Here is a 23,610-nt window from a genome sequence, read left to right as displayed (position 1 = left end):
CCAAATTTCAGTTATTTTAAAAGAAACCTAATCTCTTCTAATTCAGGTAATATAATGTTCATTGTTTATATCTGTCTTCCTGGCTGGATATAACACTTTTATTTATTTTTTTATTGCAGTGCTCTTTGAATAGGGGAAAATAAGAATTTCCTCCTTTAATGCTAGTGCTTTATATCGGGCTAATTGTGTAGGTCACCCCAAAAGCAGTGCATAAAGCCAAGTCATGCTGTAGTGGCAATCCATAGCACACTTACAAATGTCCCCATCTCTCTCTTTTGTTTTTTTTCTTTTTTTTCCAGAGCTGGGGACAGAACCCAGGGCCTTGCGCTTGCTAGCCAAGCACTCTACCACTGAGCTAAATTCCCAACCCCAATGTCCCCATCTCTTAAAACAGTTCATTTGATTTCCTTAAAGTAAACCATCTGATAGTTTCCAGTGAAGTGGGAAACAAATGCTGAATTGAAGAGTTTGTAGCACTTCCTGCATTCGCTGCCTCTTTAGGAACTGCAGTTCAATCCATCTACATCTCTGAGGAAGCACACAACAGCAAGTCACACTGAAGTTTTTCCTTTCTGTGCTTCTTGCATCCTGAGGCTTTAACTGGTTTCTGGTTGTTGTGTTGATGCTCCCTGCTAGTATTTGCTGAAGGAAATATAGGGAGGAGGAGAACCAGTTCAAGGCCTGCCTGAGCTACACATTCAACCTGTTTCTGCCTTTAGCTTTAAATGTTTGTTTTTTTAACATGTATACTTCTGTAGATAACATTTATCAGTCTATATTTGCAACCAAGAGTCTTTCTGAGTCACTACACATGAAGTATATGATTTTAAGTTCGTATTACTGGGTAATGGGTCCCGATAAGGATTAAGACTGCTGGGTACCTTGTTATTGTACGTGCATCCTAGAGTCACCATGCTTAAGGTTGATTTTCTTTCAAAATGATTATTGTCAATATTGTACAATAGAAATGTTATTAAGGGGCTTGGGATTACTCAGCAGGCAAAAACACTGGCTGTTCTTCCAGAGGACTCAGGTTAGATTCCCTGCCACTGTGACTTTCAATTGTCTGTAACTCTACTTCCAGGTTATGGAACAATTGTCTCTGACCTCTGTGGGTTATAGGTACACATGTGGTAGGTAGACATATATGCAGAGACAATTTTTTTACTCAACAGTAATAAGAACTAAAGTAAACACATTTTAGATTCTAGAACTAGATATGACCTAAGTCCTCAGTTTTCGTTGCCTCTGGAATCTATAGAACAACCTATGGTAGGTGCTATATTGCATTTAAAGGTAGATGAGGAAACTAATCCAAAACTATAGACAGGAGTGCTCCTGCCTGGAAGTCCATAAAACACTAATTATACACCTTGTGACGAAATTATCTGAGGATCACTTTCAGTGACAAGCCGAGGAAAAGAGCCTAATCACTCTTTTCCTTTTCATTCAGGGACAAGCTTTTGAAACTGTGATTTCCCTTTGCTGATGCATTTTGCTTTGAGCATCCACATAATTCACTTTGAAAGAACAAATGAGTGAGTTTGCTAACATAAATTGTAGTTAAAATGAGCCAAGCTAGAGAGGTATTCAAGCAGTGTTCAAACAAAATGAGGATTAAACAAACTACAGCATGTATTTTGTATTAAAAATTAATTAAGTTTAAAAATAAGACTCTGTGAGCTGTGTGGGTGGGCTGAATTTGTAATTTAGCTATGTGAAGAATCTGTGTCTGTAAACTGAAGTTAAGGCTTGATCATCTTAGTATCTCTCTGGGAAGAAAAGGTTATGTCCTCCTATCTTCTACTTTGGATGGATGGAAATAGAGCATTCAGGATTCCTTTCTACTGAGACTTGTAGTTACCCTTCATTCTTCAGTGTAATGTCAGGCCCCATCTGTTCATCAGCCTTCCCTCTGTGTGTGAGGTTCCCTGTGTATTCAGTCCTAAGAAAGTGCTGTCTACACATGGGGAAGATTTGCAAACAAATGCTCTCTTTGGACTCTATGTATTAACCATTTGGGCCATGGCAAATTTGGGAAATTGCAAATTCAAAGTCAGTCTCTCATGACTTTATGTTCTTTGTGAAATGTTTTACAGGACCTTTGTTTTTTTCCCCAATCACAACAGCTTTGTTTATGATAAGACCTTTGGTGACTTTCTCACATCCAAGTATCAGTTTATGTAAAATGAGTGGATGATTTCCGGCCCATATGAAATCACCCCTTTCATGAGCAACTGAACTTTTTTTCAACTGGATAAGGCAAGACAAAGCAAAACAAACAAGAATATCTCCTAGAAGGCCTGAACAGATGGCTCAGCAGTTAAGAGCATTGACTGCTCTTCCAGAGGTCCTGAGTTCAATTCCCAGCAATCACATGGTAGCTCACAACCATCTTTAATGGGATCCAATGCCCTCCTCTGGTGTGTCTGAAGACAGCTACAGTGTAGTCATATAAATTAAATAAATAAAAAAATCTTTTTTTAAGTGACTATTTCCTACAGTGCTGAGATTCAAAGACACACACACACACACACACACACACACACACACACACACACGCATACGCGTGTGTGAAGTAAAAATACCAAAAAAGGAAACTTCACAAGAACAGTAGACATGGAATTGAAAGATCCTAGCTCGAGTCTCAGGATGGTGCGCCCCAGGAAACACCGATCTCGGACGAGACCCTAAATGAAAGATCCCTGAAGAGAGACCCTTTCTAAAGTCACGGGAAATTGCGGACCCCAGACACAAAGAGACCATTTTGGATGTAATAAGCAAAGGCGAGGTTTATTACAGAGATCTATTACGGGGATCTCCGGGTCGACACGTATCCTGTGCAGGAGACAGAGGTGTCGACCCCAAAGCTCAAAAGTCAGGGGTTTATATAGGGAAGGCTAGGGGGTTTGGCGCGGTTACACACAATTGGCTAATTTCTGGCACGGCTATAAGTGATTGGCTCATTTAAACATGGCAGTGAGATTACAGCACAGCAGGAGAGTACGCATTGACTGGAGCGTACAGGATTTTAGAAGCTAGGCGAGTATCAGGGTTTGAAGGACATCTGGTTAAGGTGTGACTCTGAGTAAGCTGGGGGAGGTGCCCTTCTGCCAGATGGTTTGAGTCAGTCCTGATAACTCGGGCTGGTTCCTGCATTCCTTTTCTTTATCTTTATGGTCTGTTAGTCCTAGCGGCAGGGCCGGGCTGCCTGGACTTGCTTTTCACAGTGTTTAGCCCTGAGCCTGTGAATTTTGAAACTTACTCTTTTAACTTCATATTTTTAAACCTTAAATCTGTATAATTTTCCTTTCAGAATTAGCAATCAAACTGGGAGTTTTTGTGAAAAGAACAACCAGTATGTTTGAGCATCTCAGAAGATAACAGTTTGGTTTTTTTTGTTGTTGTTGGTTTTTTGTTTTTTTTGTTTTTTTTTTTTGTTTTTTTTTTTTGTTTGTTTTTTGTTTTTTTTTTGTGACAAAGTTTGAGTCCGGACCACTGGTCTCTTTCTAGCTCACCAGTTAGAAAGACAAACAGAAAAAGCAGAGAGCATGACCATGCTGGCATGAGGAACTAGTACAGGATCCAGTTACCTCACATCTGTTCTGGGGTCCTAACATAAATTTTAGGTTTAAAGAAAAGAATAAGTGGGGCAAGGGAAAGAAGCAAAACACAGCCTTGGTCAAGCTTTTTCTCTTTTAATCCCTGTCAGGAGTGTCTGACTAAAGCTCCTCTTGGGACCCTAAACTGAACTCAGAAGAGATTCAGTCATTGTCCTCAACCTGAAGTCACCTTGGATTTCTGGAACAGTAAAACCTTGCCTGATGGGAGACACTGTTGTTATTGCTTTTCAAAGGCCAGCAAGGACTCACATTTCCTTAACCTCCCCTTTCCCTTTGAGTCCGATGCTCCGAGAAAGACCCTTTTCCTGTTATCACATGAAGAGATTAATTTTGTTCTTAGATGATCATTTCTGATTTAGGATGCAGTCTTGTCTTCATAGGTAATTGCTGTCATCTGATGCCTTACGTTAGAAACAATGAACAATCTTGGTGGCTCACAACGGAACAGACAAAGCAAAGCTATCTGGGTAAGGCAATTCATTGGCACAATAGATGAGCTGGAGCCCAAACCCAGCAAATCCAGCTAGCAACATGGTAGGGTCAGCATCAATTTTTCTTTTTTCCTGATGTAGGTAGTAATTGCATCTTATCCTTTTCTCTGGGAGATCAATAGCACAATCGGACTCAAAGGGAAAGGGGAGGTTAAGGAAATGTGAGTCCTTGCTGGCCTTTGAAAAGCAATAACAACAGCGTCTCCCATCAGGCGAGGTTTTACTGTTCCAGAAATCCAAGGTGACTTCAGGTTGAGGGCAATGACTGAATCTCTTCTGAGTTCAGTTTAGGGCCCCAAGAGGACCTTTAGCCAGACACTCCCTGAATGATTGGCCTGCCTATGGGCAGAGGTTAGCAAATCCAGAGGAGACAGGTACAAATGAAGGGAGAAATGCCAGGCTTTTATTTGGCCTTTAGTTACCTTGTGGTCTCAAGTGAGGTGTCAAGGCTTTTTAGCAAGAGCAGCTTCTAACTGCTGGTTTTATTTCTGGGGAAGCTAATTTCACCCTTCTGTATTAGAGCTGGACCACCTCTGTCCTTGAATTATTAGCTGAAATCAATAATTCTCTTGACTGTGATCATATGCAGCTGTATATAACGAACAATGGCACACACATAAAGACACACATGCACATGTGTTGATGCCCACAACAACATGGCATGGAGAACAAGGCGTAAGCCTGCAGGATTAAAAACCACACATATCTGGTCATTCGTATTAAGAGAGAATGCCAAATCTGTAGCTTTATTCTCCGAATATATACCCCAAGTTCACTGGGTGGAAAATTCCAGGAAGCACAGTGGGAAAATCCAGCTTGAGACTTCAGGAACAAAAGACCAAACACATGCCTCAAATTTCCTGGGGAGAAATCAAGGAAGACCAGCCTAAGTCCTAGGAGCAAAGACTATGAACAAAAAGACAGGAATGAATGGACCATCGCCCAGATGTACCACCCAGGTACATCTCTACCGGGCCAGGACATTCCTTTGTTAGGAACAAAAGGCTTCTACATGCATCAGCAGGGCTTCAGCAGGGGTCAAACATTGTAAGGGACCCGAGGTTCCAACACACATGGAGGATTTTCTTTTAAAATCATGATGCAGCCAGTTATAGGTTTCTTGTTCCTTGTCATGTGCCATACCCACTACTGTGGTCTGTCCTTAATGAAAGATAAGCTTTACCATGGCCACTACAAAGGTGTACTTTATTTTTTCCTCACCGCAACTATTCTTTACAGAAGAATGTTAATTAGTAACTGATGGATCTAAAGATTGCTGGCGACAGCCCATTAATTCCACTTACTTTAATAGGACTCAGAACCTAGCTTGCAGTACAGCTGTATTCAGACTAGATTATAAATGTAATTTTTTGCACCATTAACTTTGCTGATTAATCTTAGACATCAAATGCCTAATCATTGGAGGCTGGGAAACCACCCCATCTTTTGGGCAGAGTCCAGCTGTAAATGTGCTGCTTGTGTCTTATGTCATCCCTGGGGAAGGACAGGTTGTATAGGGAGATGATAACATCCCACTGTTTGCTGGTTAATCCTTGGGAGGTATTCAGTTCTTCAGAGTGTATGCAGCCTGTTTCCCAGTGGTTCATTTGGGATAAGTGCATTTGCAATAGTGGCTGTTGCCACAGGGGCTGAGATACTCTGAACAATTCTCCCCTTTGAACTCTGGAAACTTGGTTGTTCCTGAGGGTACCGACTAGCATTCTATAGCATATGCCTCTGTTTCTGGGGTGCATGACTCAGAATTCAGCAGATTGAGTCCAATGGCAGAATCAAGTAGGTTAAAGGCATTCAAAAGAGAAACTGGGTGGGCTGGTTGAAAACCCTGTGCTTGCTATTCAGTGCTACCTGATGCTAAAATGACAGGCAGCTGTGGAAATGGAAGACAGGTGTAGCAGCAGGCTGCCACAGTGCTCCTGAAACCCCTGCATTGAGAGGGACTAATCATGGGCACATTAGGAGAAAAATGGCACTTCATTAGCATAACACAGACTGTTAAGAAACGTGAAAGGGACCTACCTTAATCTACTAGCTGAAAAGCACCTCTGGGAGAATTTGGAAGGTGAAGGAGAGTGGAGAAGGTCTTAGAGTGTGGCAGAAAGAGAGTTCTTTCTCAGGAGTTGTGACCATTTACTTTAAGTTCTGTGAGCGCCTGGTTAGCCAAGTTTCCTGAACTCCGGGTTGGAAGAACTAACATGCAGTCCTGGCAGACCCTGCTCTCTGACTGCTTTTGTCTACAGCCAAAAACTTCTCCTTCCTGTATTTCTGGTACAGTCTTAACTGTGTTCCAAACAACTTTCCATTACTTGGAAACAGATACAATGTGCTGCTAACAGGTCTTTGTGTACTCACAGTGATGCCTCTGATGGGCTGTAGTGGCAGTGTTAACACAATCATATTCTATTCAGTAATGAACAGTTAGTTGTGGGGTAAGTTGGAATTTAGAGGAGGGCGATGTGCATACCCATGTGGAGTAGCACCTCCCTTCTTTCTCTGACACAGTGTGGACACAACATTAGTGCAAAGACTACATCAGAAAGGGTCTTTCCTTCACAGAAGGTAGGACTAGAAAAATAAAGCTTCTGCTTGTTTGACACTCCTTTGTCACACACACACACACACACACCACACACACACACACACACACACACACACACACACACACACACACCCCTCTCTTTTCTTCAAGGAATTTGTTTCATTCAAGTAAATTTTAGTGGATAAAGTCTTTGTGGCACTGTAAAGGACAGTAAAGTAATCCAGCTGTGTCTTCAGCACTGGCGTCTGATTGAACATGAGTATGGAAAGGAGGGCTATATGTGTATCTGATAGGAGTGTGTGGATTTACATGAAAGGGTTGTGTTCTATAAAAATAAAGAGAGAAGAAATATGTTTGGTGGATAGGTAGTCAGGTGTGAAGGGGGTGCCTCTGGGGGCCCATGCTGAGGCATCCGTTTCCCCTATTGAACCAGACACATGGCAGTATATTATAAAATAGGGTTTATTCAGGGGATGCAGAAGAGAATTGAGAGAGTAGTAGAGTCTGGGGGGTAGGAGGGAGGGAGGGAGGGAGGGAGGGAGGGAGAGAGAGAGAGAGAGAGAGAGAGAGAGAGAGAGAGAGAGAATGAATAGAGGAGCAGATGCCAGCCATGAGTAAATGTGTGTGTGGGGGGGGCGAATGGAGAGAGAGGGGTTAAGGACCAAGAGCTAGTACAAGAAGGCAAGAAAGAGGAGGGGGCAAGCAGCCCCTTTTATAGTGAGACAGGCACACCTGACTGTTGCCAGTTAACTATGGGGTGAAGCCTAGTCAAAATGACAACAAAAAGGGCCTGAACCTGTACACAGAGGTACACACAAGCTAGTAACTGAGGCGGATACGCTTCCACTGCCAACTGATTTTTTAACTCCTAGCTGTCTTCATCAAAGTAGTGCTTCTTATTATTTGAAAAGAACCTATAATATGTTGACTGCTACGAAGCGAATTTATATGTTAAAATTTATATGCTAAAAATTAGGTTTGTTGGTCATGTAGTATACAACCACTGGGCTACTGTTAATCCCAAAGTTGGAAGGAGAAAGACCACTCACCCAAAACATCATGGCTAAATTAATTAAAGGAAGCTTTAAAAAAATGTGTAGTGTACATGAGCTGACTCCCACTAAGGTAGGATTTGAGAGTCTGACAGTTCAGCATTGGATTTGAAGATACAAGGCTTTTATAGTTCATGGGTAGGGGATTTTGAAATGGGAGATTAGTCAGGCAAAATTGGTGGTGTTTAGGAGCAAAACATAAGCATAAGTAGTTGTCATAATGACCTCCTAAAACAAAAACATGGCTGCAAGATGGGCATAGCAATGTAACCATTATAATAGGTAGTCATGGCAATACTCTAAAAGAAAGGTAGAGTTAAGAAATGGCTATAAACAACTTTTTAGGAAACAAAGGCCTGATTTCTGTTTCTTGGAAAAGCAGTACAAAACCACTTGTAGATAATTTAATTCTTGAGGAACATTTAACGGTAAACAGTAATGAACCTACTTTTTCTTTGCTATAAGATGGCTTTTAAGCTTAAGATGGGGGCAGGCTGGTTCATCATGACAAGGATGACTGAAACACTGCTTTTTTATGAAATTAATAACAACAGATAATGTATTTGTTTTCTAGAATGGTTGTAACAGTTACCACAGAGTGGATGGGTTGCTGGGAGCTGAACTCTGTTCCTCGGCAAGAGTAATAAGGACTTTTAACCACTGAGCCATCTCTCTAGCAGCGCAGTCCTTTCTGCTTTGTATCCCTTACTCTGATGGACTATACTTCTGAACTGGGAGCCGAAAGGGTGCTATTCCCACTGAATAAGACTGAGACCACTATCACAATTTTCAAGCGAATTTGAAACAAACTTTATTTAAACACTGGCCAGGATAACTGTCAGGTTTATTCTGGGCTCTGATAAAATGATGAGTCATGTTTTACAGAGGCATATAAAGCAAACTACAGGGCTATAAATGTCCAAAAGGCCCAATCAGGGGCCAGTATATAACCTGACATATTTCCTGCTTGCATACTTCCCATCTGCAACCAATCAGGGGAACACATACATCCTATTACCTGCCTATGTACCTCCCACCTACTTGTGATCAAGCACATTCTATGCATTTGGGCCAAACCAAATTGTTTAGGAGAGGAAAAACATGTTGCTTGTTATTTTATGTAAGCAATAGCTTCCAAAAGTTCAGGAAGTTTTTGTCCTTGGACAAGTGTGCTTACATACTAGACACGTTTTTGCTTTATGGATCTTGTAGGCACTGTAATGAAAACTTAAAACATAACCTGAGCCCTCACAATTAATCTATCCTTTATCTTTAAAGGTAAGAAAGATAAGCTATATGTTAACTCAGAATTAAAATTTCACAAATGAAGAAATGGAAGGTAATTCAAGGATTGGTGTAGCATCAAAAATGTGTAAGCTATATTCATAACTTGGAAAGTCTTCTATACAGTCATCTAGCTCCTGGTCCAGTGTTGTTTCTCTTCTATTATGCAATCAGTTTCAAGCATCCAGCCACAGATACTGAAATTTAAAAAAAATACTCTGTAAGGAAATAGTTGCATGGAAATAACAGCGTGTCAGTGCTAGAAATGACCTCAAAAGTATGAAAAAGAGGCAAAGATTATTTAGTGCCAGGACTACTTGCTATGTGGGCAAGTCAGTTTGCCTTGAGTTTCTACATCTGAAAATCAAAGACAATCAAAGCACTTTCTTCGGCGTGTCCTGAAGCTGATATGGTCTAACATATAAAAAGTAGTCTATGAAGGATACAAGGGCCTTCTGAAACATTTAGCTATATCAGTAGCAAGTTTGTGATCTGGATCAGAGTCACATCTGCCTCTCCTTCAAGTTCAAATGGCTATTTTATCGGCAACTCAAATTCATCTCTTCAACCTGATGCTGTTCTATGTGGATGGTACCCATTTTATATCTTAAGTCTTGCCAGAAAAGCAAAAAAACAGCATCAGAACTTAGGTGATTGTTCTTAGCACATGAAGATTCAGACACCTCATTATTAATTTTATTAAATGAAACTTTAGAAAGGAAACTTTGGGATCTTTAATGGCAGGTGAGGTTAGAATTCTCTATTATTTACTGCACCATGGCTTGGAAATGTGGGAACTGTTCTTGAAAGCAGGGTACCAAGGGCACAGAGGACTTTGCTGAAATCTCGAGTCTTGCAAGGAGCAGAAGTATTAACGTTGTGTTTTAAGATATGTAATAGTTGCAAATTGTTATGTCAAGGAAAAGAAATAATAATTTGGATATTTGCTACTGTGAAGAATTGTTATTGGAGGTCCTTAAATGTCAACAGATGTTTCCATCTCCTTTATAGCATGTCACTGTCCCAGCTTCAAAGTGACCTGGTAGTCATCCACAGCTCACTCATGAAAAGCATGCAACTATAGTTAGACATTATGTATTCAGTCAGTGAGCACCAGCTCCAGAGATGCTCATACTGTGTAGAGAATACTGACAGCCCACATCTAAGTACAGCTACCAACAAGAAATAAGTTGGAGAATGATCTGTTTTCAAGTTTCAACTTACGGTAAAACTAGTTAGATTTAAAGGTAAGGGAAATTTTTGTTTACAAAACTATGAATTCCCTGCTTTGGTGATTTCACCATAGGGAGGGACGTATGTTTTTCTGGGACAAGGTTTTAGTACTACAGAAGAAAGTTTCCCAGCTTCTAGAAACTCTTCTGCAAGAGTATTGATTTTCTGGTTGAAGTTCCTGAAGGCTACCTGTAAAGTCAATGGAGAGGCACCTCATTTAACACCATCAGGGAGATTCCCAGCACTAAATAATAATTAAGCCATTACTTGCTCTTTCCCAGTTATCCAGATTCTTTGCAAAGAAATTAGTCGAGCTGTGGACACTGGATTTTCACATCTGACTTCCTGAATTCACATACAGGAAAGGTGACCTTGATTCAGATTAAGCGGTGCACATCATATGATCAGATTGGATTTTCTTTTTAGAGCCTTAATTTATTCATTTAGTTTTGAATTTTAAAGAAGATAGTCTTAAGGTGATTTTGTTTTAAACATTTTAATCAATTTAAACATATTTATACAGAAAAGACCTTAATGACTGATTGCAAGCCTCCTGTTTCCAATAAATGAATTCTATCTCTTGATTTTTCTATTCATGATCTTGAATAGCCTTTCAAAGTGTGTCTGTTATTGTCCTAGGTAAACAGTTCTCAGATCTGAGACTGAGTAGGTAGCCTGTTATTCCTTTTCTTCTTTCTAGGAATAATGAAGTCCTTTCAGATTGATTTTTTTTCCTTCTTTAACACATGTCTTCCACTGTCTATGCTCATTATTTTCCAAATTAGAGAAGGCTTTATCAAGGGATTGTTTGTGAACATTACTATACAGATTTATTCATTCCTTAAAATTTCATAGATGTGTACCATGTATTTTGATCATAACTGTGCGGCCCAGTTCCCTATCTCCACTCCTCCCTTTCTCCCTCCTTTCTAACACATTCCACTCCCAACTTCTTAGTTTGTTTGTTTGTGTGCTTGTTTTGTTTTTCCAATTCGTGCTATAGTAAAGGGCGTGGGTGTGGAATCATTCACCAGAGGAGACTTTACCTATTAGAGGTGGAAACTCCTGAAGAAAATACACTCTCCCTTCCATATTACCCATCAACTGCTAACAGCTTCTTAGCTAGGAATGGGAAGTTTGCTGGATTCTTCCTTCATGCTGGGTTGTTAAGAGGCTGGATCTTTTGCAGATATCTATAGCTGCTGTGGGTTCATGAAAAGGTCTTAAATATCAACTCATTAAGTAATTAAAAATTATGAAAAAGACAGTTAACAGGTGTTTTGAAGCTTAAAGAAAGTGAATAGAGTAAATGACTAAGGCAGTGCTATGAATGCTAGGGTGGAAAGTAGATTATCAAATGAAACCTATTTTCCTCATTTTCCTATTTTCTTCATTCCAACTAGGTTATCCCTTTGTGCTCTATTCCAGCAAGGAGATGTGGAATTTTGAATATAGGACTGTGGTAAAGGAACTCACTCGTCTGCACAGATGTGTTCTGCTTCCCATAAGAACACACAAGATCAGATATTTCCATTTCCCAACTTCTCTGAGAATGTTGCCTCTTGTCTGAGTTAAGAAATCTGAATGAGGTGTGTAGTGAGGAGCTTGGTAGGGTGGCACACATTTGTAATCTAAGTACTTCGGAGGCTAAGGGAGAAAACTTTTTATGAGTTTGAGGTCAGACAGCAGACAGCAGGTCAGCCAGAGCTGTACAATGAGATACTGGTTTAAAAAAAATAATATATTGCAAGTGACTCCCATATGGCTCCATGCTACACTTTCACCTATACTATAATTTTGCCCACATATTCATTAAGATCCCTAGATGCCTGTTAGGGACTGATGTTTATTTCTCCAAAATTCCAAGGTTGATGATCTAATATTCAATAATTTGGAATATGCTTGAAGTAATTTCTCATACAGAAAACAGAAAGGAAAAAAAAAAAAACAAGAACAACAACCAAACTAGGTTGTTACAGTGGTGCTTCATTAACCCTGCCTATTGTCCTTCTTAGAAGATATTAGGACACAGGTTCTTGTACAGAAAGAAAGGAACTCAAGGAGGTAAGAGTGACAGCATTCTTAGGAGGAAAACTCTGGTCACACTTTGATATCTGACTCAACATGTACAGGTCTTTGGGAAGTAAATTTCTGTTTACTCTGACAGTAGATTACTACCCTATTGCTTTGGTCCTTGAATGAGGCAGCCTAAGGTGTTGGCCACATTCCCCGAAGCACCTTCCAAAACAATAGACCAGAGATGAGAGAAGGGATGTATGAGATTTCAATCCAATAGAAAAACATAAGACACGAGTGGAGGGTTAAGGCGAACATCCTGAGAGGACAAAGAACAAGGGCCCTGGTGTTTTGGTGAATTGAGGCTTTAATTGAAGTGGGCATGAAAATTATACTTATAGTCATGATGGGACTCAGGATGTCATGAGACTTGGGTGTATAAGTCTGGGTTTGATCTTAGCTGGCCAACCAACCAAGACATATTTATCAACACATTAATGTTATTAACTGTTGTTTTGACTTCATAGTCAAGTAAAGTATTTTCTATGTGGTTCTAGTTTTGGGCTTTGGAAACAGGAGCTTAGTTAACCACACTTATCACTCTGCTTTGGGATAGACAGGGCTATCTAATCATCTTTATTGTTATTAACTTGCCCTTTGGCCTTCTGGTCAGTCCTCACCCACCACTGTTTCATCTTTAAGCTCATAGCTGCAAGCCCTTCCCTCCTGTATTCATTTTAACTCAGAAATGACAAGCAGTTTGAGGATTGCATTTGAAAAATTCCAGTGACTGCGGAAAGATCAGCACTTGAAAGCAGAAGCTGCTGTTTAGAGTCTTCCTCCTCTTAGGGCCTCCCTGGTGAAACCTAGGGTGGTTAATCTTGGCTGCCAATTTGACAGGATCCTGAACTACCCAGGAGACAAACCTTCAGGCGAATCTGAGGGCTTATTTAGACTCTTGTCTTGCCTGTGAACAATTATGGTGGTTAGGTTAATTGAAGTGGTGAGACTCACCCTTAAATGGGCAACACCATTCCCTAGGCTACAATTCTGGACTATACAAGGAGAACCTGAGCTGAGCATAAACAGTCATCATTCTCTGCATCTTGATTGTGAATATGAGGTGACGGGCTGCTTCAGGTTCCTGCTGGCTTCACTCACTTGCCCTTTTACAGTATGATGACATAAATCTGTTCTGTCTTCAATTACCTTTGTCGTAACATTTTATTCTACCAACAGGAAGAGAAATCAAGATAATTTCCATCTGGTCTGTCAAGTTTGATAAGGAAGTTCTGACAAAATAGTGTAGTAGCCTTGAAAACTCCATGTTAGAAACGTTGTTACTTGGGTACCCTATTTGTTGCAGGATTTTTGAGTGATGTGAGTCTGGGTAGTGGGGAGTGGAATGGAAGGTATGTTCAATGTGAGTTTAAGGGCTTATAGTCCATGGCACTTCACTTGCTAATACTATCATATAAAAAAAATCACTTCCCATTCACTTTTCAACTCACCTTGAAATCTTACAGGAAGCTCAGGATGACAGGTCAGATGTCAGTGGGAGACCCCAGGAGAGTCTGCGGTGAGGTTGTGTCAACAACAGAGGAGAGATAAAATTTCAGAAACACAGAGCCAGAAACTGGTGTGTGAAAACTATCTCCTAATTTTAATACCTTAAGTGTAAAAGAAACAATGAAAGTGTCCCAAATCTGGCAATAATCCTAAAAATCTACATTGAACCACCAAAGATGATTATTTTGTAGTTGAAGGAAAAACTGCTCCAAACTTACTATTTTAAAATCAGTCAATAGCAAAAGAAAGACTGATTTCTGTCCCTTTACCTTCTCCATTTCAAAATATATAAAATCACTGTCATATGGGAAGGCAAGCAAAGAGTGTGTAGCACAGAGGCATGCAGAGAAACAGTATAATTAACATGAGTTAATAAAATTATGCAAGATTTTCCTAATTTCTATGTTTGTGTCATCTATATTTTGAAGCATGTTATATGCCGTTTTCTTATAAATATTCTTTCCGCAATCTAATAATGTGTGTGTGTGTGTGTGTATGTGTGTGTGTGTGTGTGTGTGTGTGTGTGTGTGTGTGTGTGTGTGTATGCATCAGTAAATTATATACACTTTAACTGGAATGTATATATAAACAGTTCTCTGACCAGTATGTCAGGGAGCACAGGTGCTCTTGCCTGCTTCCTGAAAAGACTGCCAGACATGGATACAGTTGAATTTCTTTGTGTTTGGCACTGACGCCTTGGAACAATGTCTATTACCCCGTGGGTCAGTCTTCTCAAGCTGGCTTAGCCTGGCTCAGAAGTTCAGACCTAGGAAGAGTATGAAGTTTTCTCAGAAAGAAAGAAGGCAAGCTTACTAGACGAAACTATGGTATCTAGAATTTATTTGGTAAATTTTTCAATAAATTCATGGGATATGAATATTCGCTTCTGGAAAATCTTTTCTAGGTAGCCCTCTATTTGCAACTATTTTCACTGATAACATTAAGGAGCCATATGACTTACTAATATACAATTATGGACCATGAACTGACTTGACACTTCTGACTATTTTTTTTCTTCATGTATTAATTTTAGATACTGGAATCAAAGACCCAGCAATTGAATTCTGAAAACAGTTAGTGAGAGTTCTGTCTAGTCTTCCTAATTTAGGTCTTGTTGGCTAGAGTTGAATGCTAAGGAGGCAGATTTGCAGGGGAAAGCCCCTGGTGTACAGTATGGTTATCTCTGTCTAGAGTATGGACTCGGTGCTGTTTCTAACAGGAAGAGCACAGTTGCTTTCAGATGCTAACAAAGCAGGTGGAACTATTTATCTCATGTCTAATAACAGAGCTGAGAAAACAACTCCAGGGTAACTCCCCAGAGGGAGGGCTAGGCAGTAATTTATATTAATGATGGACAGCCTGTTTCCAAATTGGGAGCTTGGTCATATCTCAAGGTTGTTTAAGTTATCATTGGCAAGATGTTTAGAACATTTTCACCCCATCTCAGCAAAGCTTCATCTTCTCAACCACTTCCCAGAACGGGTAAAACTTTCTTGAAGTATAAATATTGACATTAATGATTTAGCCTCGTGTTCTGTTTCCTGACTGTATTTGCAACTATTTTCACTGATAACTGGGGTTTCTAATCTTCTACATAAAATCACAAAAGAATCTTTATCTGTACAATGAGACTTGGCAAAAATTGCCGTGGAGATGATTAAGTAAACAAGATTAACAAGGAAAACACCTTAATACATTCCTTGTTTTTCCTTTGAGTCAGGAATTGTGACAACTGCTTCCTACACCTTAACTTTTATTTTTATGACTGGCTTTTTGGATACATTGTTTATTTTTCATGTTTTACTGCAAAGGAAGTAGACACAGATCAGTAATGTAAAATTAATGTCTGTGTCACGCGGACATATAGACAGGCAACCTGAATGCATAGCGCAAACTTTTAAGCCCGGTTTGGGAATCTCACAGGATCAGTCACATTCCATTCTATAACAGTGGCATGCAGTTAAGGGTTGGAGCAATGGTTGAGAGATACATTCTGATCCATAGACAGTCAGAGACAGAGAGGGAACCAGAGACAGAGACAGAAACAGACTTGACCTAATATGATACTCAAATCCTATGCTCAGAGACATACTTCCTCCAATAAGGCCACCGTACCTAATCCTTTTCAGCATATCAAAGAGTACCACTCCCTGATGATCAAGTACTCAAATATATGAGCTATAGAGCCAGTTTTCTTCAAAGCACTACATTCTATTCCCTGACCTCCAAAGGTTTGTGACCATGTGATGCAAAAGTACCTTCAGTCCAATTTCAAAAGTCCCTACAGTCTATCAAAGTCTCCATACTTTATAAAGGTCCAAATTTCAACATCTCTTCTGAAACTCTTAACTGTAACCCCCCGTAAAATCAAAATAAAGGAGCAAATCACATACTTGCAACATACAATGGCAGTCCTACTCCAACAGGATCATACCTCCCAACAGTGCCACTCCCTAGGTCAAGCATGTACAAACCATCACAATATCTGAACTCTCATTCCTGTGTGATCCATTGTTGCCATTTCTAGGAAGGACATATTCCTAGCTCCCACAAACCCTCTCTTCCTTCATATCAATTCCAGCTCCTATACTTGTAACTGCTGTACTTGAGCTAAGTTGGAGCTCCTGTCAGTCTCTCGTCCTTACCTCAGCATCTCTTAGTCGTGCGCCTTAATTCCTTGCATGTTAAGTATGTTCAAGGCTGTTCTCTTTTCTTGTGTGTTGGAATTCATCATCTGGCATCATGTATGGATCACATGTACCTTTGACTACGTCCTTTATAGTCTCATCATTGCCCATAAATTTTTTTATCACGATCATTTGTACATAACAACAAAGTAAATAAGTAGGTGACTATCTTTTCTTAACTACTTTTGTGTGTCCCTTTTGGCAAGGGGGTGGATGAGAGTGGTCAGAATGAGAAGGCTAGACTGACTCTATGACAGGCTTTACATTGGCAGTTTAAAAGATTAGGCCTAAATATTGGAAAGCCCTGCCAAACCCAGGCAAGTCACTTACTAGGAAAAACAAACAAAAGACAAACAAACCACCACCACCAGCAGCAGCAGCAGCGGCAACAGCAGCAACAGCAACATCAACAAAAATGGAATTCCTCAGCAACAGTTTTCAGCCACCACACCCCATAATGGTTCTGGAATTCTTAGAGATAGAGTAAGTAAGACAAAGCCCTCCTACTCCAGAATTCCCTAATGTGCTTTAAATCAGGCCTTCGAGATCACTTGGTTGTCTCTCTATCTTGGTAATGGGAGACGCCAACATATTGGACAGAATAAAACACTCTGAGATTTCCTACTATTTGAATCCTGGCTATCATTGTTTGGCTGGCACATAAAGGACCCACAAATTTGAGGGCTCTTTTCTGGGATTCAATGTAGACCCCCTGACCCAAATAATGGAGTGTTATTTTTTTTTTCTGACTGAAAAGTCTGGGTGCCTGGTTGTCTTTTTTCTTATTCATATCTGTGTTTCTGTTTGGATTTAATCTGGAGGCTGAGAGGGGCAAAGTAGACATATATTTTGTCACCTGGCCAGGGGCAATGGAGGATGCTCTGGACCCTCTACCGGAAGCAGGAGAACTTGCCAGCGAAATGCCAAATCTTTTAAGTTCAGACTCCATTTTAGAGAACCTGACCTAAGATTGAACTCAAGTAAACTAATAGGCTGGTACTCAGAATTAGTTTTCAAGTTGTCCCCCAGCAAAATGTGAGCCTAGCTCCAGTCTCCAGGCTATTCCCCAACAAACTTGGACTTTGGAGTACAAGTCTACCCCTTACCTAACAACCACCAATGCAGAGGAGAGCAGAAGTTAAGTTTATGATATGACTAACAGCACCAGCCAATTATATTAAGGCCACAGTAGCTTTTCAATTAGATGCTTGTACAGCTATGCCCTGCTTGCTGCTTACTCTAAAGCCTTGCCCTGATAGACATTCATAGCTCCCCCACCAGCAAAACCAACCTGTGTGATGTTGGTACATTGTGGTGGGGTGGGGGGTAGTTCAAATAGAATAAAGACCCTGCTGTGAGTTGCATCTGATTGACTCCTGTCTGTTTTGGGGATCACCAACATTTCCCTGGCACAACACTAGTTCTCATCTGATTCCTAAACCAGCTGTGTGTCTGTGGGTCTCCCATGCACAGAGAAGAAGAACATCTGAGACAACCTCTTGGTTTTGGTTTTGTTATCCTGGGAATGTTCATTAGTGTCTGTCTATGTGTATTCTGTTTGTGCTTTTTCTTTCTTTAATTCCTAGTATGGGATAGGCACAAAACAACCCAGTAGGCCTGATCCTAAACCATTTTACGAACTTTTGCTGAGTCACAGAAGACTCGGGTCTGCTTGTTCATCCCCACAAACTAGCCATCTATTGCAGGAACAAATGGCCCACTTATGGCCTGAAGAGAAGAATTTCCATCTCTCCATCATTTACAGTTTTAGTCTATGGACCAAGTCCATATATCATCACATGGCAATACCTTGTTGAGTAGTCCCCTGTTTGGATGAGACCATTTTTGTTATGCTCCCCACCCTTCTTCCTCTAAAAGAAGACCCTCAGCCTTCTGCCTTGCTCTCCCTTTCTGCTCCTGAGGAGAATCTTCGTCTCTTTCTTTATGTTCCTGCTCCTCATGCCACTGCCTCTGCCCAGCCAACACAGAGAGAAGAGCTGCCCCTGACTCTCCTGACTCCACTTGGAGTCTACTTCACACTCAGACCAGTACTGCCCAGAGGGCCTTACTCTTCCAGGCTACAGAACACCAACATGCTCAGAGGAGACAGTTCGTGATATATCTTTACAGTTGGAAGTCACAGAACTCCCCATTTTTAGAAAGACCGTCATCTAGATTCAAAGACGGTTCTAGATTCAATCATGCTGACTCCTCAGCCCACCTGGGATGGCTGTCAGCAACTGCTCTACCTTCTTCTCATGATAAAGTCTAGAGAGAGAGGATACTGTGAGCTGCTATATGAATTGAGCCATCTTGGCTACTGAATGTCTGTTAAGGTGGCCAGGTTTTGTCAACTTGAGGTCACCTGAAGTACATATTCAGGGGCGGGGAGCCAACTCATGCTGTCAGACACCCTGGAAGCAAAACATCCTTAACATCCCAGTTTCATCATCAACCTGAAGGCAATTACAGGAATATCTGAGATCTGCCAGATTTTATAGACTTTGGGTGCCAGGGTTCACTGAGATAGCCAAACCATTATATGCGGTCACAAGGGGACAAGAATACAAAATAGAATGGACCCCTGAGATGGACCTGGCTTTTAAGACTCTACGAAGAACCTTATTGAAAGGCACCAGCCTTGCCCCTCCCAGAGATCACAAATCTTTCCACCAAAGGAGATCATAAAAGGGCTGCTTACCCAGACATTGAGACCTTTAAAAAGACCCATGGGTTATTTATCTAAGAAGCTGGACCAGTGACCCAAAGATTGTCAGCCTTTCTCCAGGTCATAGCTGCCACTGCCCTGCTAGTCAAGGATGCTGACAAAAGAACCAGGGGACTGGAATTTGTTATTACTAACCTTCATGCCATTGAGGGGACACTCAAGAATCCACCCAGCCACTGTCTGTCCAATGCCAGTTTGGTATACTTTCAGGTTCTACTTTTAAGTACCCCTTACATAAGATATAACCCATCATCTGCCCTAAATCCAGCCACCCTGCTACCTCACCCATCCTCAGTTGTGCAGCATGATTGCTGTATAGTTCTGGAACACATCCAGAACATCAGGCCAGACTTGACTGACATACCCTGGCCAGATGCAGAACGCATCTGCCTCACAGAGGGGGCAGCTTCATCCAGAATGGATCAGGTATGCAGGGTTGGCAGTAACAGACTTGGACTTTGTTACATGGCAGCTGCTTTGCCGCTGGGATCTTCAGCCCAGAAAGCTGAACTAAAAGCTTTAACCCAGGCTTTAAAATTGGAAAAAGGAGCCATAGCTAACATTTATACTGACAACAGATGGGATTTTTGACTGCTAAAGAAACACTCCCTTTTTTGGAGACATCTCTTCCTCTCACAGTGACCATAATTCATTGCCCTGGGAATCAGAGAGGGACACCCAAAATATCCCTAGAAAACATGATAGCTGATAAAAGCCAAAAGAGAGGACACCCAACTTCAACTACCAATTTCCTGGTAGCCTTGCTGACCCCTGTACTCTCAGGCATCCCTAAATATACTGCTAACAACAAATGACGTCAAACAAAATGCCAAAGAGTTTGCTCGAAGAGATGGCTGGTTGCTGACCAATGAAGGCTACACCACCATACCTAAGAAGTTTGCTAAGCAACTTATCCATTGGATTCCTCAAGCTTCACACCTGGGTCACTGAGAACCGAAGGAATTGCTGCAAGGGACAAAATATTTGACTTAAGACACTTAGGTGATCAGGTAACCTTAAACTGCCTGACCTGCCAGGCTGTGAACTCCTCAGGCCCCAACCAAGGAGCCTCTCCAAGAACCAGAATCAGGAGTCAATGGCCAGGGCTAATTGGAAATACATTATACAGAAATAAAACCGGGAACATATAGATATAAATATTTGCTAGTTCTTATAGATACCTTTTCAAGATTGGTAGAAGCCTACTCTACAAAGGAGGAGACTGCCAACTTAGTGACAAAGAAGCTTCTAGAAGATATCATATCCATATATGGTTTGCCTACCTGCTTGGGTCTGACAGTAGAGCAGCACTCATCTCTCAGGTAACTCAATCTCTAGCACAGGTTTTAGGGATCAATTGAAAATTAAATTAAACATACAGATCTCAGACTTCAGGACAAAAAGAGAGGATAAATCAGACCCTGAAGGAGACCTTGATCAAATTAACCCTTGAAACTGATGGTGACTGGGCATTTCTCCTGCCTCACGCCTTATATACTGTTGGAGCAACCCCTAAACTTTAAGTCTCCCCCTTTTAAAATCCTGTACAGGAGGTCCGCTCCCAGGTTGCCTAACCTCCAGTCTAATATCTTTGATGCATATTACCAACATACGTTGTTGAAATCCTTAAAAGCCCTCCATAGAGTCCAGAAGCTACTTAGGCCTGCCATCCACCAGGTTTATCATTCCGCTCCTCCCTGTTACCCCCATTGCTTTAAATCAGGTGATGAAGTCTAGATTAAAAGACACAACTACAAGACTCTGGAACCTCGGTAAGAAGGTCCTCACACCGTGACCCCAACCACGCCTACAGCTGTCAAGATGGACAGGATCAAGATATGGATATGCCACGCCCACTTTAAGCCTGCCAGGAGTGACAGTCCAGCAGTTTGCGGTTCCAAAGAAGGAGTCTTCCAGGCAAACTGCCACAAGAACAATGAAAAGTCACCCCGCATGCTGTCAAGCACCTGAAACTGTGACTCCAGCAATCCTGATCCTGCTTTCTGCTTACGCTTTATTTTGATACACCAGTCAGTAGCCCCCTTACTATCTGGGTACCCCCAGGGGACAATGCAACTATACAACTTGTCCTCAAATTCACAGTGGCTGACAAGAAGGCTGATTGGACTGCTGGTTCTTAAATCCTCTGTCCCCAGACTTAACACAAAACTGTTCATTACAGGATGTCGATGCCTGCACCGATATGGCACCGAGAGCTGGGAGTAAGCCTGCGGGATTAAATAGCACACATATGTGGGTCATTCGTGTTCAGAAAGAATGCCAATTCTGTAGCTTTATTCACTGAATATATACCCCAAGTTCACTGGGTGGAAAATTCCAGGAAGCACAGTGGGACAACCTGGCTTAAGGCTTCAGTAACAAAACACTGAATATGTGCCCCAAATTTACCGGGGAGAAATCAAGGAAGACCAGCCTAAGTCCCAGGAACAAAGACTGAGAACAAAAGACAGGAAGGAATGGACCATTGCCCAGGTGTATGCCCAGGTGTGTAGCTACCGTGCCAGGGCATACCTTTGTTAGAACAAAAGGCTTCTACATGTATCAGCAGGGGTCAAACACTGCAAGGGACCCAGGAGGATCCAAAACAGGACAGGGACTCTACATTAAAATAAGATACCCCCAGCCATTCCCACCTCTACAACCACACTGTAACCCTTACTGTTGCAGTATACATGCTTCTCCTAGAGAAAGCTTGGTGGGCTTGTACCCCAAAACTTACTTCACATATTTATGTCCTGGTTATAAATATGACTGAGGAATTTTCTAATACAGCTTTTGGGAAGGATATCAACAACTACCTAACACCTCTAAACAATCAAATAAAAAGGGGGGCCATTTCCACTGTGGTACTAGGTTCTTTACTTGACATAGGGCTGCATGGAGCTGCTACTGTAGGGATGTCAGCCATAATACTGCAAGATAAAAATTACAAGGCCCTGTGGATGGCAATGGATACAGATACACAAGAGATGCAAAAGTTTATCACAGCCCTACAGGATTCCCTATCGTCCCTGGCAGTAGTCTTACGGAACAGTAGAAGCCTAGACTTGCTGTTCCTCCAGCAGGGAAGACTTTAAACAACCTTAAATGAAAATCTTGTTTCTATGTTGACCACCCACCAAGGGGTGGTCAAAAAAATTCACAGCCTTAGTAAGAGACTACAAGTCAAATCCTACTGATGTTAGCTTTAACCTATGGTCCGTACATAATCAATGTTTTAGTTAGATTTGTTAAGGAACAGATTTATTAAACATCTAAAGGATTTATGATGGCCCAAAACTGAAGGGGAAAACGAAAAGGCTAGGTTGACTCCATGACAGGCTTCACATTGACAGTTTGAGAGATTACACCTAAGAACTGGGCAAGCCAAGGTAAGTCAATTACTAGAAACAAAACATCAACAACAACAACAACAAGTGATTCCTCAGCAACAGTTTCCAGCCACCATGACCTGGTAATTTTTTCTGGAATGCCTACAGATAGAGTAAGACAAAGCTCATCTAGGCCAGAATTCTGCTTATGTGCTTTAAATCAGGACTGTGAGCTCACTTGGTTCTTTCTCTACATTGATAATGGAAGACCCCAAAATGCTAGACTCCTGCAAAATAAAACACTCTGTGTTTACTTGCTATTTGAGTTCAGGGTATCATTCTTCGACATATCATGGACTATTACAAGGACACATTGCTTACATATTCAAAATTTCCTTTTGAAAAACAAATTTAATTTTTCAAGGTTTGCCTCTCTCTTACCCATTTGTTCCTCTCAGAAAAAAAAATAAGTTTAATAAGATATATTTTACAAGGTGTACTCAAACTGCTCCCTTTTGTCTCCTTCCTTTGCCTCTACCTGCTTTGGGAATTTAATCTCTTATAGTAAGTGACCTCATTTCCTTCCTTCTTGAAGTTCAGGTTCCCTCTGCAGTCTTTCAACCTCATTTCTTTGCAGCTTAAGCTACTGATTAATTTCTCGAAGTATATCTAGGTGTAGAGCAAAGTCTCTACTCCCAGGCATCATCTCATTCCCCCTCTTTACATCTTCCTTGATGGGTCACTATCCACAAAGCTGTTGTTCATGATAGTAGATGAGGGCTTCTTCACTTTTCCTCTCCATGTTCCCTCTGGCTAGGAACATGTGGCCTTGGGTATGTGATACATAAAATACATATACAAATCCAACAGCCATTGTAAATATTCCATAATGAAATTTACTTTACAAGTCCCTGGTATATATGGATGACTACATATTATTTTACCTTTTGTTCAGGAGGAAAGCAAGTTTGCATGCTAATGTGATGGATATGCTTGTTTACTTTTACATAAAGAATTAAATGTTTGCTGACACTTTGG

General features: G+C 41.1%; 1 protein-coding gene across 6 annotated transcripts in view; it reads left to right on the top strand.

Annotated features, from left to right (window-relative positions):
* The window catches only part of Zfp385d (zinc finger protein 385D), a 380,934-nt gene that overhangs the window by 171,759 nt on the left and 185,565 nt on the right, over positions 1–23,610 (top strand).

This window comes from Rattus norvegicus, chromosome 15, assembly GCF_036323735.1.
Source record: "Rattus norvegicus strain BN/NHsdMcwi chromosome 15, GRCr8, whole genome shotgun sequence".
Taxonomy (NCBI): Eukaryota; Metazoa; Chordata; class Mammalia; order Rodentia; family Muridae; genus Rattus; species Rattus norvegicus.
Note: the sequence above shows the minus strand (reverse complement) of the source record. Positions and strands in the feature narration are given on the sequence as shown.